The sequence below is a fragment of the Ambystoma mexicanum genome, chromosome 14, assembly GCF_040938575.1.
Source record: "Ambystoma mexicanum isolate Mex_15411 chromosome 14, UKY_AmexF1_1, whole genome shotgun sequence".
NCBI classification, from domain to species: domain Eukaryota; kingdom Metazoa; phylum Chordata; class Amphibia; order Caudata; family Ambystomatidae; genus Ambystoma; species Ambystoma mexicanum.
The window spans coordinates 632,641,976-632,656,966 of record NC_090940.1 but is presented as its reverse complement, the minus strand read 5'-3'; the positions used below and the strand labels follow the sequence as shown (position 1 = coordinate 632,656,966).

Genomic DNA, 14,991 nt, shown 5'->3' with positions numbered 1-14,991 from the left:
GCAGATTAAGTGAATATGATACATTTAACGGTTTAAATACAGCAAATAGGCCTGACGGCAATTCTGCAGGTTTTTCAAGTGCCCATTAAGGGGTGAAGACAAGGGAGAACAGACAGAACAATCTTCAAGCCGGGCTGTATACAGATCGTGCAAGTGCAGGATGTGTAAGGGAGGGGCAGGGCCCAAGTGCACCCAGTCGGTAGAGACTGGTAAAGTGCTGAGAGAGAAGCGCTCATGGTTTTATTACAAGTGCAGTGGGGGTGGAGGGCCCTATGGTAAGTGCCGAAAGAACTGGCAGGGATGTCTGGGACCTGTGAGACCCTGAGGTACACCAGGCAGCCAGTCAGTAAGCTGTGTGGAAGGAGGGAGAGAAGCAAGAGCGGAGAGCTAGTTTAGCAGTGTAGGGTGAGGGAGAAGGAAGAGGAGAAGAGGAAGGTCTTGAGAAGTTTCTGGAACTTAAGAATATCAGGCTCAAGACAGAGGGAGGCAGGGAGGCTGATCCAGAGAGAGGAACCTGCTGAGGAAAGGGATCTCCCTCTAAATCTCTGCTTGGAGAACCAGCTCACTCGCAGAAGGTTGGAGGTAGATGAGCGAAGGACTCGAGAGGGACAGTATTTAGGAAGGCAGCGTTGAAGGTAGGTGGGTCCCAGGTCCCAGAAACCCTTGTGGACAAAGCAAAGGTTCTTGAACTTGATCCTTTTATCCACGGGGAGCCAGTGAAGGGATTTCAGCGCCGGAGGGATGCTGTCCCTGGGCTTGAGGCCAAGGATAAGTCTCGCGGTTCTGTTCTGGATGAGTTGCAGAGGGTGCAGGGCGGAAGCAGGGGGGTTGAAGAAGAGGCTGTTGCAGTAGTCCAGCCTGGAGAGAACCAGGGCTCTGGAAACAGGCAGCCGCTGGGGGAAAGTGAGAAAAGGTAGAATGCCTTTTGATAATAGGTGTAGTAGTTGATAATTAGACTTTTTTGAGATGTCAGACATGTCAGATGTGAATAGTTCTGTACAAAAAGCTTCTCTAATCCAACACATAACTAAATAACCATAACACATACGCACACTTACACCACACAGTTCAAAGAGCAAACATTCTCTCCTTATACACATACAGGCCTAAAACCTTTTACCATCATTCAATCCTAAAACATATATACAAAAGGGGTGATATAACTAATTATCACCCGGCACCAATAAATCCATGTTATTGTGCCGCTAATCTTTCTTACGTGCAGATAACAATGTAACCGCTACTTAGTTCTCATAGCAAAACAAAGACAATTAATACACAAATTATTCATATAAATTGAACATTTGTAATCCATAAATCAATTGGCAACTAAAGTTTCGGCTCTGCCGGTCAATATTACTTTGTCACAACCCAACCTTCCTCAGGGCATGTCACCTTTCCATGGTTTAGAGGAAACATATTCATAAGACTCTTGAAGTATGGTCACCACCCAGTAGAAATTAATTTGCATTACTGGAATGAAAAACACGTACGGTCAGCCTAACAGGTCGTGGCCCGTCCCAACAAAGGGACTCCCGGTGTTCAAACTTCCTAATCAGTTTCACCAAATGCTCCTGCTCTGGACACAGTGGGGGAGACCCATGATACGTGCTCCCACCACCCTGTCACTACACTTCTCCTAATAGCCACATGATGTTAGCCCCTCCACCAAAGTGGGTGTTATGTATCACCTCATCTCGCACCCACAGCTATGTGTTCCACTCCCTGCACTGGACATGGCGTACTCAACTATCCTTACCTCCACAGGCTAACCGGACCACTTGTACAATGTAGCAGCTCACAGAATATCCATCTAGGTGCGGGGTAAGAAAGGGAAAGTACATCCGATCACATTCAATCCAGGTCCTACATTTGGTGGCCCGATAATGTGGGAACTCGACGTCAATTCACATTTGGACACAGCAGACTTACCCCATTAATCACACATAGTCGCCCCAACTGGCGTCCCTGCTCATGTATTTCCTCCAATGTGCTCCACTTCCACATTGCATCCAACTTTCGCGCCTCTCTGAATTGTCGGGTACAACCTACACAAATGGAAAATATGCTTGTCAGTCATTATCCTGTTCCTCCCGACTTTGCACTGACTACAAAGCGGACTCAGCCGGCCCAGGCTGCCCTCTCCGGTAAATACCTGCTGTATGGACCAGGCGGCTCTCCTACTGCGGGCTCGACGTTACCAATGCTCTGAGGTGTCTTCCAGCCACAGGTAGCGCGCAGCTTGTCTGTGTTCAACGCCGGCCCTGGTAGTGCAAATCAAAAGCGCACTACCTGTTAATATCGGTGTCTATCACAGGGTGTCCATCTTGGCCTGCTGTCAACTAGCAACCTCCCACCATACACATAGTGGAGTGCACCTATAGCCTGATATCAGTTTTGATACAGTGTACAAGTATTTCCTAGGAGCATCTTATCTCCAGGCATATTACCTTATTATCGACACCTAACCCCATTGGAGGGTGGTATAGTATACACGCTATAGGTGCCCCAAATTGATCATGTTTCACCATGTCCACCTGATGTCCTCAGGTCCATGGCTACATTCTCCAAAGTTCTGTACCATCGGTGCTGCCAGTGTTAGTCTGAACTGACTCTAGTGCTCCCCAATGCGTGTTGACATCTTGCGGGTTGTCATCCCCACATACATCAAGTCACAAGGGCACCTTATGATGTAGATAACATTTTTTGAATTGCATGTAGTGAATTTCATCATTTCCCATGTGAAGTTTTCATGTATAAATGTCGATGGTTTTGTGGTAAACTTACAAGCTTCACAGTTCAAAAAAAGTTATTTACCGTAGAGGGCAGGCTGAGTCCGCTTTGTAGCCAGTGCAAAGTCGGGAGGAACAGGATAATATCTGACAAGCATATTGTCGATTTGTGTAGGTTGTACCCGACAATTCAGAGAGGCGGGAAGGTTGGATGTAAGGTGGAAATGGAGCACATTGGAGGAAATACATGCGCAGGGACGCCTGTTGGGGCGACTGTGTGGTTAACGGGCTAAGTCCGCCGTGTCCAAATCGGAAGTGACATCGAGTCCCCACATTATCACAAGAAAAAGACAGTGTTCACAAAATGATAAGTCAGGATGTTGTGGTCTCCCTTGCCCATGTTTGTCGCACGGGACAAGACAGGACTCTCAAGCACAGAACACACCTGGGCTTTTCCAGAAGGAGGTTACATTTCCTTTTCTCGCTATCAAGACGTTCTATGTCCAAGTCTCTTCCATGCAAAGTCTCTTGCTTTAGGGGGTCTGATGCACCATAAACAATATAACAAAGGTTCCTTTCAGTCATCTTCATGTTGGGTGCTTTCTCTTCACCCTTGGATCCCCCTCAACCGGGCTCCGATCCTTCTTGCAACGTTGGCTTCCCTCAGTCGGGTTCACTACGGCCTTTCATTTAAAATATCAGCAACTTGTAACATTCAAGAATCTCAATGTCTATTTAACAACCATTCACCGTGGACATCCCTCAGTCGGGTTCACACTTGTCACCACAATATTCACTGGTGTATCATGGTTCAACCTAATTGGCAGGCATCCCTCAGCCGGGTTCACATCTGCCAAATACTTAGTTCACTTTGCTTTATCACAATGCGGGATTCACTTCCCTTAGCTTTTCCCTTGGCATCCCTCCATCGGGTTCACATAGCCATTCTAACACAGTTCATGATTCTAGTATCTCATCAGAAAAGCGGGGTTCCCTTCTCCTAGCTTTTTTTCGGGATCCTGGGTCTCACCCCCAGTCAGGCTTCACATACTTCTATTCACACAATGTTCTCTGGGTGTTACTGGTCACCTTAATTCGTAGGCATCCCTCTGTCAGGTTCACGTTTGCCAATGATCACAACTCACTTAGTTTTCACCATGTGTCAGACTTTTGACTGTACAAGGGATTTTCCTGACCCTCGTATGACCACTTTGACACTTCACATTGTCTCCCCTAATGCTGCTTGGTCTTTGTAGTTTCGTTAGCCAAAAAGTTCTTAGTTCAATACTTTTCCTTCCTTTCAGCACTGCAACTTTGAGCTCAACCCAGTACGGTACACTATCAGTTTCTTCCGACTCAAAGGGTGTGTTGAACTTGTTGGCGTTTCCTTTGCCGCTCTAGTCAAGGACAGTACCACAATGAAAACCGCTTCTCCCCGCCCTGGCAATCAGTGCGGGAGGGTTCCAGGTACCACTGACATCCGATACACTACTCGCCAGCTGTGATTCCCGGTCTTACGTTTGATTTCACTGAGGCTTTGCAGGTCTGGGTTGAAAAGGACAAGGGCACATCCCTCCTGGTCGTCCTTTCAGATCTCTCCATCTTTCTCCTCTGCTTGAACTGCCGTCCCGGAATGACTGCTTTCTCATGCGATCAGCCTTGATCAAAGTGTGCTCTCTTGCTCCGACTTTTATCCCTGTGGGTAAGGGAAAAGGGGGAGTCACGTGTGTGTAATTATCACCAATTGCCTGACTCTACATGACCCTTGTGTTGGGACACGATAGGTAAACGCCTCTGGTGTTAGTCCGTTGTCTTTCACTGTGTGAGAAAGTGTTTGTGTTGGAATGGGGGAGGGAGGTAGAGCTTCTACGTATCCTATGGGCAGGATGGGGAACAGGTGTCATAAGGAAGGGGTACCGCATCTCAACCTGCATTGTCCCACCTCCACTCCCTGAGGGCCCCTCATCCAGGTGATCCTCCCTCACTAGTCCACCGCCGGGAACTGGATCCAATAGCGATGGCCATGTCCTGGCCACCTGGATGTTAGATCCACAGGGACTAGTCAATGAGACACCTTCAGGTTTCTCACACTACAAACAAAGGCAAGTGAAGTTTCGGGCTCCTCCCTCACTTCCTACCTTCCCAGACACCCTGGTGCCTGGGCGAGCTTCAGGGCTGAAGCCTGCCAAAGGCAAAACACACAATGGACTCAAACCTGATTATAAACAATAGAGTAAAAGCCCAAAAAGGCACTAACAAACGAGAAATGGCAAATAAAGAAGAAGGGAGCCATTTTGGTAAAACGGACACCCAAATAAACCACTGCCACCAGCCATTCAAGTTAGTTTGTGTAACAAAATGTTAAATGAGAAGTGCGATAAGGAGTTGCTATGTAACCACCCAGCATTCCACATAAGGTGGTGTGTGCTGGACCCACAAAGGAGAATGGTTAATAAGACAAAGGTTGTCCTACTATTCTTGTGAACTGTAGTTCACACAAGAAAATGTTTTTAAACATGTAGAGGAGTCCAATGACCTCCTCCAGTGGCACTGCACAAAGGGTGATGCGTTTCACTACATAAATAGCAGATGACTGTGGCGTTTACTAGACTCCATTACAACATAAGGAACACAACATCTTAGTTAGGGAAAAGGCATGAGTGGGTGGCAAAAAGGCCCACTCACTCAGGAGGTTAAAATCAAGAAGGTCCCAGATGCCAGCAAAGGGCTGGGGGTCTCCAAGGTAAAAGGGAATTAGCACATAAACTGATTAGGAAGTATGAACACTGGGAGTACCCATGTTGGGACGGGCCACGACCTGTTCGGCTGACGGTACGTGTTTTTTATTCCAGTAATGCAAATACATTTCTACTGGATGGGCACCATATTTCAAGAGTCTTAAGAATATATTTCCTCTAACTCATGGAAAGGTAACGTGCCCTGAGGAAGGCTGGGTCGTGACAAAGGAACATTGACCCGCAGAGCCGAAACTATAGTTGGCAATTTATTTATTTATTTTATTTCTAAGGCATAAGAGCGCTAGGACATGACAAAGACTAAACACGTAAAACAGTACACTTAACAGGATATTATGGTATCTAGGAAGTTCATACTCGTTCAAATAAGAAAGTTTTCAATTTGCGTTTAAAGTTTAAGAGGCTAGAACACAGCTTCAAGTCCAGTGGAAGAGTGTTCCATAGACGTGGGGTTGAAGATGGGAAACAGCCCTCCTTGACTTGTAACAGTTTTGACTTGGGTATCTGGAGCAAGCCAGAGTTGTTGCATCTCAGGCCATGTCTGAGCGGCAGCCAATTGAGCTGTGTCACCAGGTACGGTGGGCTCTTACCATTACAAGCAGGAGTGTGCAATGCACAAAAACTTGAAACATAACTCTTTGCCATGGGCAACCAATGCAGTGATCGGTTTTGCATAGACCTACTACGACCCTCATTGCATTGTTTTGGACAACTTGTAATCGGTTTATTTGTTTTTCCCGACTCATGAAAGATGCTCGCACAATAGTCCAAGCGGCTTCCAATAATTGCCCTGGCTAACGTGGCACAGGTGAATGCATCAAGGAAGGGTCTGATCTGTGCCCGGAGTCTAATGTACGAATAGTTTGCCACCAGACTGCTGATATGAGCTCTCATTGAAAGTTCTTGATCAAAAGTGACTCCCAGGGTTTTCACTTTAAGTGTTGGAAGAAGACAGTCAGCATTTTGGATGGCAGAATAAGATTTGACCAAATGGCGCAACTTGGGGCCTGTGCCAAGGATCATGATCTCAGTTTCGGAGTTATTTAAGGCTGGTCCATTTTGCAGTATCGAAAGATGAATTTGGCTGTTTGTGGCATTTGTGACATTAGTGTCTTTGGTGTAGTCACCTGAGAGTGGGAATAGGCACTGGGTATCAGGCATAATTAGAATAACAAGTGCCTTCGTCATCCATTAGGTCAAGCAGAGTAAGCATAAAAATATTGAAGAGGGTGGGGGATGGACATGAGCCCTGAGGCACTCCACAGTTCAGAGCAACACCTTCTGACATGAAATCCTTGTGGAAGACCTTGGCCGTTCGGTCCGACAGGAACGAGAGTACCCAACTGCCTGCTGCCTTCAAGAAAGAGGCCCTTTCTAGCAGTCTATTGGCGAGGATGGAATGATCCACTAGGTCAAATGCCACCATAAGATCTAGGAGCATCAGTAAAGACGTTTTACCCTTCTCCATAAACTGTAGGATGTTGGACTTAAGGTCGAGCAAAGTGGATTCAGTATGTTTATGGCCCAATATGCTATGGGTAACTAGGAAAGTCTCTATCTGCTCATATGCAATTTTGTCTAAAATCTTCAGCAGAAAAGGGGAGTTAGTGATTGGTTGATAATTTCCCGCTATACATGGGTCCAATGTGGCTTCTTTCAAAGTGGTGTAATCCATGATTGCTTTACATCTATGGGAACTGACATTTCTCTGCTGAAGGATGCATTTACAAAACTAGTGATTAAAGGGGGAAGCGATTGGGCGCAAGCTTTGACTATTTTGGCAGGGCAGATATCACCTAGACAGCTAGTAGGTTTGATCTTAATTAATAAACCCTGTGCCTCTGTTTCGGTCACCTCTGAGAAGGAAAAAGGCTTAGATGGCACTGGCTGGTGCTGAGCCTGGACAGCAGTGAAGGAAGGTGTCATTTTAACTATCCCCCTTGATCAAAGAGATCTTACTAGCCATGGTTTTTTCGATTTGAATGCACCAGACAGCGTCTTTCACGACTGCACGGTTGATGTGACAGGAGTCTTTGACCTCTTTCAAGATTTTAAAAAGTTCCTTTGTGTCTGATGCTGCCATCTTAATCCTGTTTTCATAGGAGCACTTATTAGCGGCACAAATAGCCTCCCTATGCTCTTTAGCTGCCCAACTATAGTTGGCCTTACCCATAGTGTATATGTAGACAAAATATAAATGAATAGATTACCCCACTCTTTTTCCGATAGAGATAACCTGGTCCACTAACCAATATCAATCACCAGTCACGTTGGTAGACGTCCTATGTTTTCTCCACACAATATTATTTAAAAAACTAATTTTATTCATAATACAATTCAACACACATAAAAACAATTAAGAATTTCAACTGTCTTATTCAAAAAGACTTTTGAATAGATGCTGAAACCAGCAATAACACTTTGTAATGATTTTCGTTCAGCACATTAGACATTTTTTTAGAAAAAGTTTATTTTCAAAAACAACAATGGGGTTAGTAGGTGAAATTAGTTCATCACATTCTATCTTGTAAACTCTGTGCCAAAATCACAGGAGAGAAAAGTGACAGTATTTTCTTTTTCAGTCACAAAAGTTTTTATGCCTGGAGACTTTCACTTCGGTCTCTAAGTACAGGTTTAATTTGAAAACCTTTATGGATATTTACATGTGTTTCGGCTTTAAAAGGTCAATGAGACTTTACCCCAACTTCTTTTGCTTTTAATATGGCCATCTTCAGGACAGATGTATTTCTTCTAGACTTGGCGGACGTCAAATCACACACACACCCCTTAGGTATTTTCTTTCAACCACTGCAATGCGAAAAGAAAAACAAGCGAATTTAAAGATTATAAGCGTGGAGAACAACCAATGTCAAAAGCCCCAAAACTAGGGCTTAATCCGAGCACTAACCTGTTTAATCATGGAACAGAATAGAGTTTTTTTGTTTTTTGGACGTTTTCCAGACACTCAAGATATTTCTTCTAGTTACAGCTACAAATGCTTCTGTGCCAATTTTGGAATTATTTCTTTATCCTGCAACAAAAATTCAGTTGTGTGTGCGCTTTAGTATATTTATTTCTTATCACCATTTGTGTTATATTGATGTTTTATTTATACATTTTTATACCAACCTTTATGTCTTTATTCTGGCAATATTATCAAAGTCGCATATCGCTGTTCACCATCAGATAGAGTTTTGCACAATCGCTCATCTCACGCCCTGAGAGATCCAATGATGGTCCGGTTTTAATTTCCTATCAATCTTTTTTTTCAACTTTTTCATTTAATCAGAATTTTTAGCTTATGTATACATCTCTTATTGTTACTATATGGCCATCTGCTACATTAGTTTCATTATTTTCTGGTATCATATACCAAGTATATAGTATCTCTTATACACTTTCGCGTCTCACTTTTGCCCTGGACATTAGGTGTTATGTCTTACACTTATTTTCGTGAGTGTTGGAGTCCTTCCGTGCGTCTCCCGTCCCGCAGAGGATTTGGAAACAGCCGGTTTTAAAAGGAACCCGCTGCGTGGAATTACTACTTTTGTAGTCGTTGGTTTCCCGATGCGCGTTTGCTTCTTGCCGGTCCCGTGATGGCGACTTATCCATAGTGACCACTGTGTTTGCCACTTCCTCAAGGCCTTATTTTTCTTAAGTTTTAGCTTTTGTATTTCTGCTGAGTACCAGCTTTTAGATGGAGTGATGTTCTCCCGTCTTAACTTCTATGGAGCTAGGCTGTTCACAGCTTCGGTCTTCATCTTACTATAAGCAGCTGATACGTCAGCAGCTGACATATACTGGGCTCGGTTGTTTGGGTATGGGGCAAAGAAAGTGGCTAGCGCCACAGGAGTGAGCTTTTGAAAGTTGTGACAGAGTACTTTACTCTGTGAACTTTGGACTTTCTTAAAGGTGGAAGACATGGGAATTTCAAAATTTATGAAATTGTGATCTGACCATGGACATGATTTTGCTTCCAACTTCATGCTCAATACTGTGGGAAGCTACCCAGTCAAGTATTCTACAACCGGAGTGGGTAGGTTGTTATACATGTTGAGTAAAATCCAGATTTTTTAGTGCATCATCATAGCCTTTGCCAGGGGGTCTGATGAGTCAAGAAACCCCAGATTGAGGTCTCCAAACAGGACCACTTTGGTTTTGGGCTTAAGAGTGGAAAAGATAATTTCACGTATGTTAGCTAAAAAGTCTGACATAGCAACAGGTGGAAGATATAAGATGTATAGGTTTAGAGTAGTATTGGGATTTAATTCAGTCTTAACAAGTAGGGTTTCACAGTTGGGTATTTCTATAAGGTTTGCCTGTCGGATGGGTAAATCATTGCAAAAAATGAGCGCAACCTTCTCTGAGGATACTGTAACCCTCTCGTGCAAGGTCTAACAAAATAAGCAAAATATACGGAAGACTTCACACAGGCACTTTCCAGGCATACATTTCACACATCCGACACAGTCCCTCAAACAAACAAATCTATTACAAATGTTGAATTTATATAAATAATGTGTGTATTAATTGTTTTTGTTTTGCTATATACTTTATCTGCACGTAAGAGATTAGCGGCTCACTAAATTGTATTTATTGTTGGCGGGTGATAATTAGTTATATCACCCTTTTATGTATGTTTTAGGAGTGTGTGATGGTACGAGGTTTTAGGCCTACATGTGTATAAGGAGAGAATGTCTGCTCTTTGAACTGTGTGGTGTAAGTGTGAGTATGTGTTCATTTAGTTATGTGTTGGGTTAGAGAAGCTTTATGTACAGAACAATTAATCTCTATTGTATTTACTTGGTTGGTATTATGAATATTGAACTGTCAGAACAAATACAAATACGTGTATTTTTCTCCTAAGCAGTGGTAGCCTTGTGAATATCGAAAAATGAAGTGAGAGAGGAGGGCACCACTTATGAATTAAGTCTTTTTAGTATTTGTATTTGATGATGAAAAAATATGTTGAAGTATATTGACAAGATATTTTTGCCTGGAGCAGCCAGTTCATAAAAGGTCCTGTAGCACTAGGACCTATTCAAACACAAAATATCCAAAAAACAGTGTGACTACACTCTGTTAGGAAAGGCTCTGCTCAGTTAGCCCCAATTAGGTTGCTTATATTAAATTCACTGTAGAGTATATCAAAAAATGTTAATCAAAAAATTCTCAAAAAGTAATAAGTTTCATAGCAGGAAATGTTTAATGCACATTCCTGAAGTATCTGCTGTTACAGTATATCTTTGTAAATCACACAATGAGTGTTCATCTGAGATTGCCCATAATACTCTGGTGCCAATGCATTTCGGTTAAAACCTTCTTCAGGGCGGTATTATAGCAAAATTGATATTACATGACTTATATAGTAACATTATTAACAAAATGTATCACAATGCACACAAAGCGATCAAATAAGAAAAGTATTTACAAAAACACATACCGGTTCGTGTACCACATCCGCATATATAGATAATGGGGAGAATAAAACAAAAAAGCATACTAATCAGTTTACTGTCATGATTATGCCTGTTCTGTTTACATTTCAGCCTTAAAAGGCAAGTCATACCTTAGTCATGCCAAGAAACATTAGGATCGTGAAGTTGTACAGTTGAACAACGAGTAAATCTACAAGAAAAGAATAGATGTAACTCTAAGTGGCCCTTGCGGACATCAAAGGATAAAGCTTATATAATGCTGTGGATAGCTGTGCTTACCGAGCAGCTTCAAAGACGTGTGTGCCGAGAGAGCTGCATCTAATGCGCTCGCAATTGCTTTCGTTTTAAGCGTTTCCATGGAGACGGTTCGAGGTGTCGCGGTCCGGTTGGAGCACGTACGCCTCGCGCCCCACCCCCGGGTGTAAGCCCTGGGGCGGGGATGTCTCCATGGTAACTGGCGTTTGGACGAAGCCCACGTGTCTCTGGCCTACATGTGCTGTTAGTAACTGATTCGCGTTCAGATTAAAATGCGTACGCGAATCGTTTCAAATGCATTTACTGAGGGATACACGCATCAGGGTAATTCAAATGGTGACAATGATAGCGTTATAAATATATTAGGCCCTGTTAGAACAAATCAAGGTGCCTGGGGTATGTGCGCTATATTGTGAAAGGGAGACAAGTTGCTGTCCATTTTTTGGATGTAGACATTAAAATCACCACTATGGGATATCAAACCACCATATTTCGGAAACCAACGGATCGGAACAACTTACTTTAACACCTAAGCTTCCATCAACCTAGCCTTATAAAAAACCTTCCATACAGCCAAATGTTGAGGGTGAAAAGATTGGTAAGTGATCCAGAAGACTACCAGATGGCCATCCGAGAAATGGGCAAGAAATTCTTAGACAGGGGATATTCGGAAGAAGAGATAAGCACAGCTCAAGCTCGTGTAGACACCCAGAAAAGAGAAGACTTACTGAAAGTCAAGACAAAGCAGGATCAAGCTCCACCACTCGTCTTCGTTTCCAAATATTCACGTCAAAGTAATCGCATCAAATGCATTATTAAGAAACATTGGAACACACTACTTTGTGATCATCGAGTTGAGCACTTGTTTAAGGAAGCTCCTACATTTGCCTACCAGCGGAGCCGAAACTTAAAAGACATATTAGTCAAAACGAAACCAGCGCTGAAGAAAAAACTCACAGAAAAAATTGGGACATTCCCTTGTTTGAATTGTAGCAATTGTGGTTATGTAACTAAAGGAGAAACAATTAAACATCCCCATACAGGGGAGACAATCAGAATCAAGAATTTTGCTACATGTGATTCCTTCAATGTAATTTATGCCATTAAATGTCCTTGTGGACTGTACTATGTGGGTCAGACATTAAGAGTAGCCAAAACTAGATGGAATGAACACAGATCATGCATAAGGAACCACAATCCGAACTCGGTGGTATCAAGACATTGGGATGAGAGGAAACATAACTTGGCCCAGATCCGTTTTGTAATTTTAGAAGTGGTTTCTAAAAGCGATACGCATGAGAATTTCCAAAGGAAGATGGACCAGAGAGAAATCTTCTGGATTGACCGCCTTGGCTCCCTTACTCCAAAGGGACTCAATGAAGAAATAAACTACATATGTTTTCTGTAGAACCATTCGGAGTAATTGAATTAACTAAACAATATGGTTGACATTCTTTCATGTAAATGTGGACCCTCTGTCTCTTGTTTCTAAGGCTCCCTGTTATATGCCAGCTGTATATTTACCTTAATTGCGTTGCAACTTTTGAACATTCTGAATTAACATTGTTACCTCTGTCACTATGGTTGCACACGTTGTAAACAACTTTTACTTCACTTCCACATATTTTTATCTACTTGTTGGCCCATTATAGATCTAAGTAAAATATATTAGCTTAATGTAAAATTGGTAATATCTATCTGCTTTTCCAGATAGTATTTACATTTACCTAACATTTTCGAATTGGGGCAGACTTAGTTTTGGTCGCTGTACCTTGTGTACACAATTTGACAGCAACTTGTCTCCCTTTCACAATATAGCGCACATACCCCAGGCACCTTGATTTGTTCTAACGGGGCCTATTATACTTATAACGCTATCATTGTCACCATTTGAATTACCCTGATGCGTGTATCCCTCAGTAAATGCATTTGAAACGATTCGCGTACGCGTTTCAATCTGAACGCGAATCAGTTACTAACAGCACATGTAGGCCAGAGACACGTGGGCTTCGTCCAAACGCCAGTTACCATGGAGACATCCCCGCTCCAGGGCTTACACCCGGGGGTGGGGCGCGAGGCGTACGTGCTCCAACCGGACCGCGACACCTCGCACCGTCTCCATGGAAACGCTTAAAACGAAAGCAATTGCGAGTGCGAGCGCATTAGATGCAGCTCTCTCGGCACACACGTCTTTAAAGCTGCTCGGTAAGCACAGCTATCCACAGCATTAAATAAGCTTTATCCTTTGATGTCCGCGAGGGCCACTTAGAGTTACATCTATTCTTTTCTTGTAGATTTACTCGTTGTGCAACTGTACAACTTCACGATCCTAACGTTTCTTGGCATGACTAAGGTATGACTTGCCTTTTAAGGCTGAAATGTAAACAGAACAGGCATAATCATGACAGTAAACTAATTAGTATGCTTTTTTGTTTTATTCTCCCCATTATCTATATATGCGGATGTGGTACACGAACCGGTATGTGTTTTTGTAAATACTTTTCTTATTTGATCGCTTTGTGTGCATTGTGATACATTTTGTTAATAACGTTACTATATAAGTCATGTAATATCAGTTTTGCTATAATACCGCCCTGAAGAAGGTTTTAACCGAAATGCATTGGCACCAGAGTATTATGGGCAATCTCAGATGAACACTCATTGTGTGATTTACAAAGATATACTGTAACAGCAGATACTTCAGGAATGTGCATTAAACATTTCCTGCTATGAAACGTATTACTTTTTGAAAATTTTTCGATTAACATTTTTTGATATACTCTGCAGTGAATCTAAGATAAGCAACCTAATTGGGGCTAACTGAGAAGCGCATTTCCTAACAGAGTGTAATCACTCTATTTTTTGGATATTTAGCCTTGTGAATATAGCCGGTGTTTGAAATAGAAATGGTTGTTAACCCGTCCTGTATGAATAAAAGAGAATCTAGGTCTAGGACACTGATTTGTACTAATTCTTGATTCCCACTGAGTCCAGATCTGAAATAATACTGTGGGTAGACCTCATTTTTTGAGTGACTGGTAAAATAAAATGTACAGACTTCAATTTGTCCTTTACATGTGACTTCATGCAATCCATTAACACAGGTGTTTGATTTAGTTATTTATGTGCTTGGATGCTGGTGTGTCTTCTACTTTGGTTTTTTCTATTTTCCTCCCTACTATGTTTGGTGTATCACAGTGCCCACAAGAGGGAAGCTAATGGCAAAGGTTGAGATGTACAAGTATTGCAAAATGAATACTACAGATTGAACTTTTCCCAGTCAGGAGAAAGGTCAAGTTTTCCATGTTAGGATCAGATGTCCATTTAGCTGGTTAAACAAATAAAGCTGGCTTCCTTGCTCCTGAAAAGCGCACCCACTCACTCCCATTTTCCACTATTAGCCTTGTTTCAAGCTCCACTCTAATACATTTGATTTTTATGTTTGTAAACCCACTTCTAGTTCTCTTCTGACTACGTAAACTATTTTGTGAGCTTAAGGGTTGTTGACACTATAGGTGAAGCTTTTGATTTTGTGTACCCCACTGTTTCAGTAATTGGATAATATTTGTTATTAAAAATAAATTCTCACAACTCTAGCAAGACCAGATTAAGGATAGAGCATATGTGTGGTAAAATAAACAAAGTACCTTTACTTGTTAGGCTTTTGTAGTTGCTCACTGTTCACACAAGCTCAGAAATGATGAGGATTACTAGCTTGGTGCAAAAAAGCACCATGCCTTAGTAGAGATTAATTATAATCATGGAATAGTCATTGAATACTGACTAAAATGTGCATCTAGTAACTTGTAT

At 42.4% G+C, this 14,991-nt stretch overlaps 1 protein-coding gene across 2 annotated transcripts in view; it reads left to right on the top strand.

Annotated features, from left to right (window-relative positions):
- The window catches only part of CDC42BPB (CDC42 binding protein kinase beta), an 867,880-nt gene that overhangs the window by 760,388 nt on the left and 92,501 nt on the right, over positions 1–14,991 (top strand). The window lies entirely within an intron of this gene.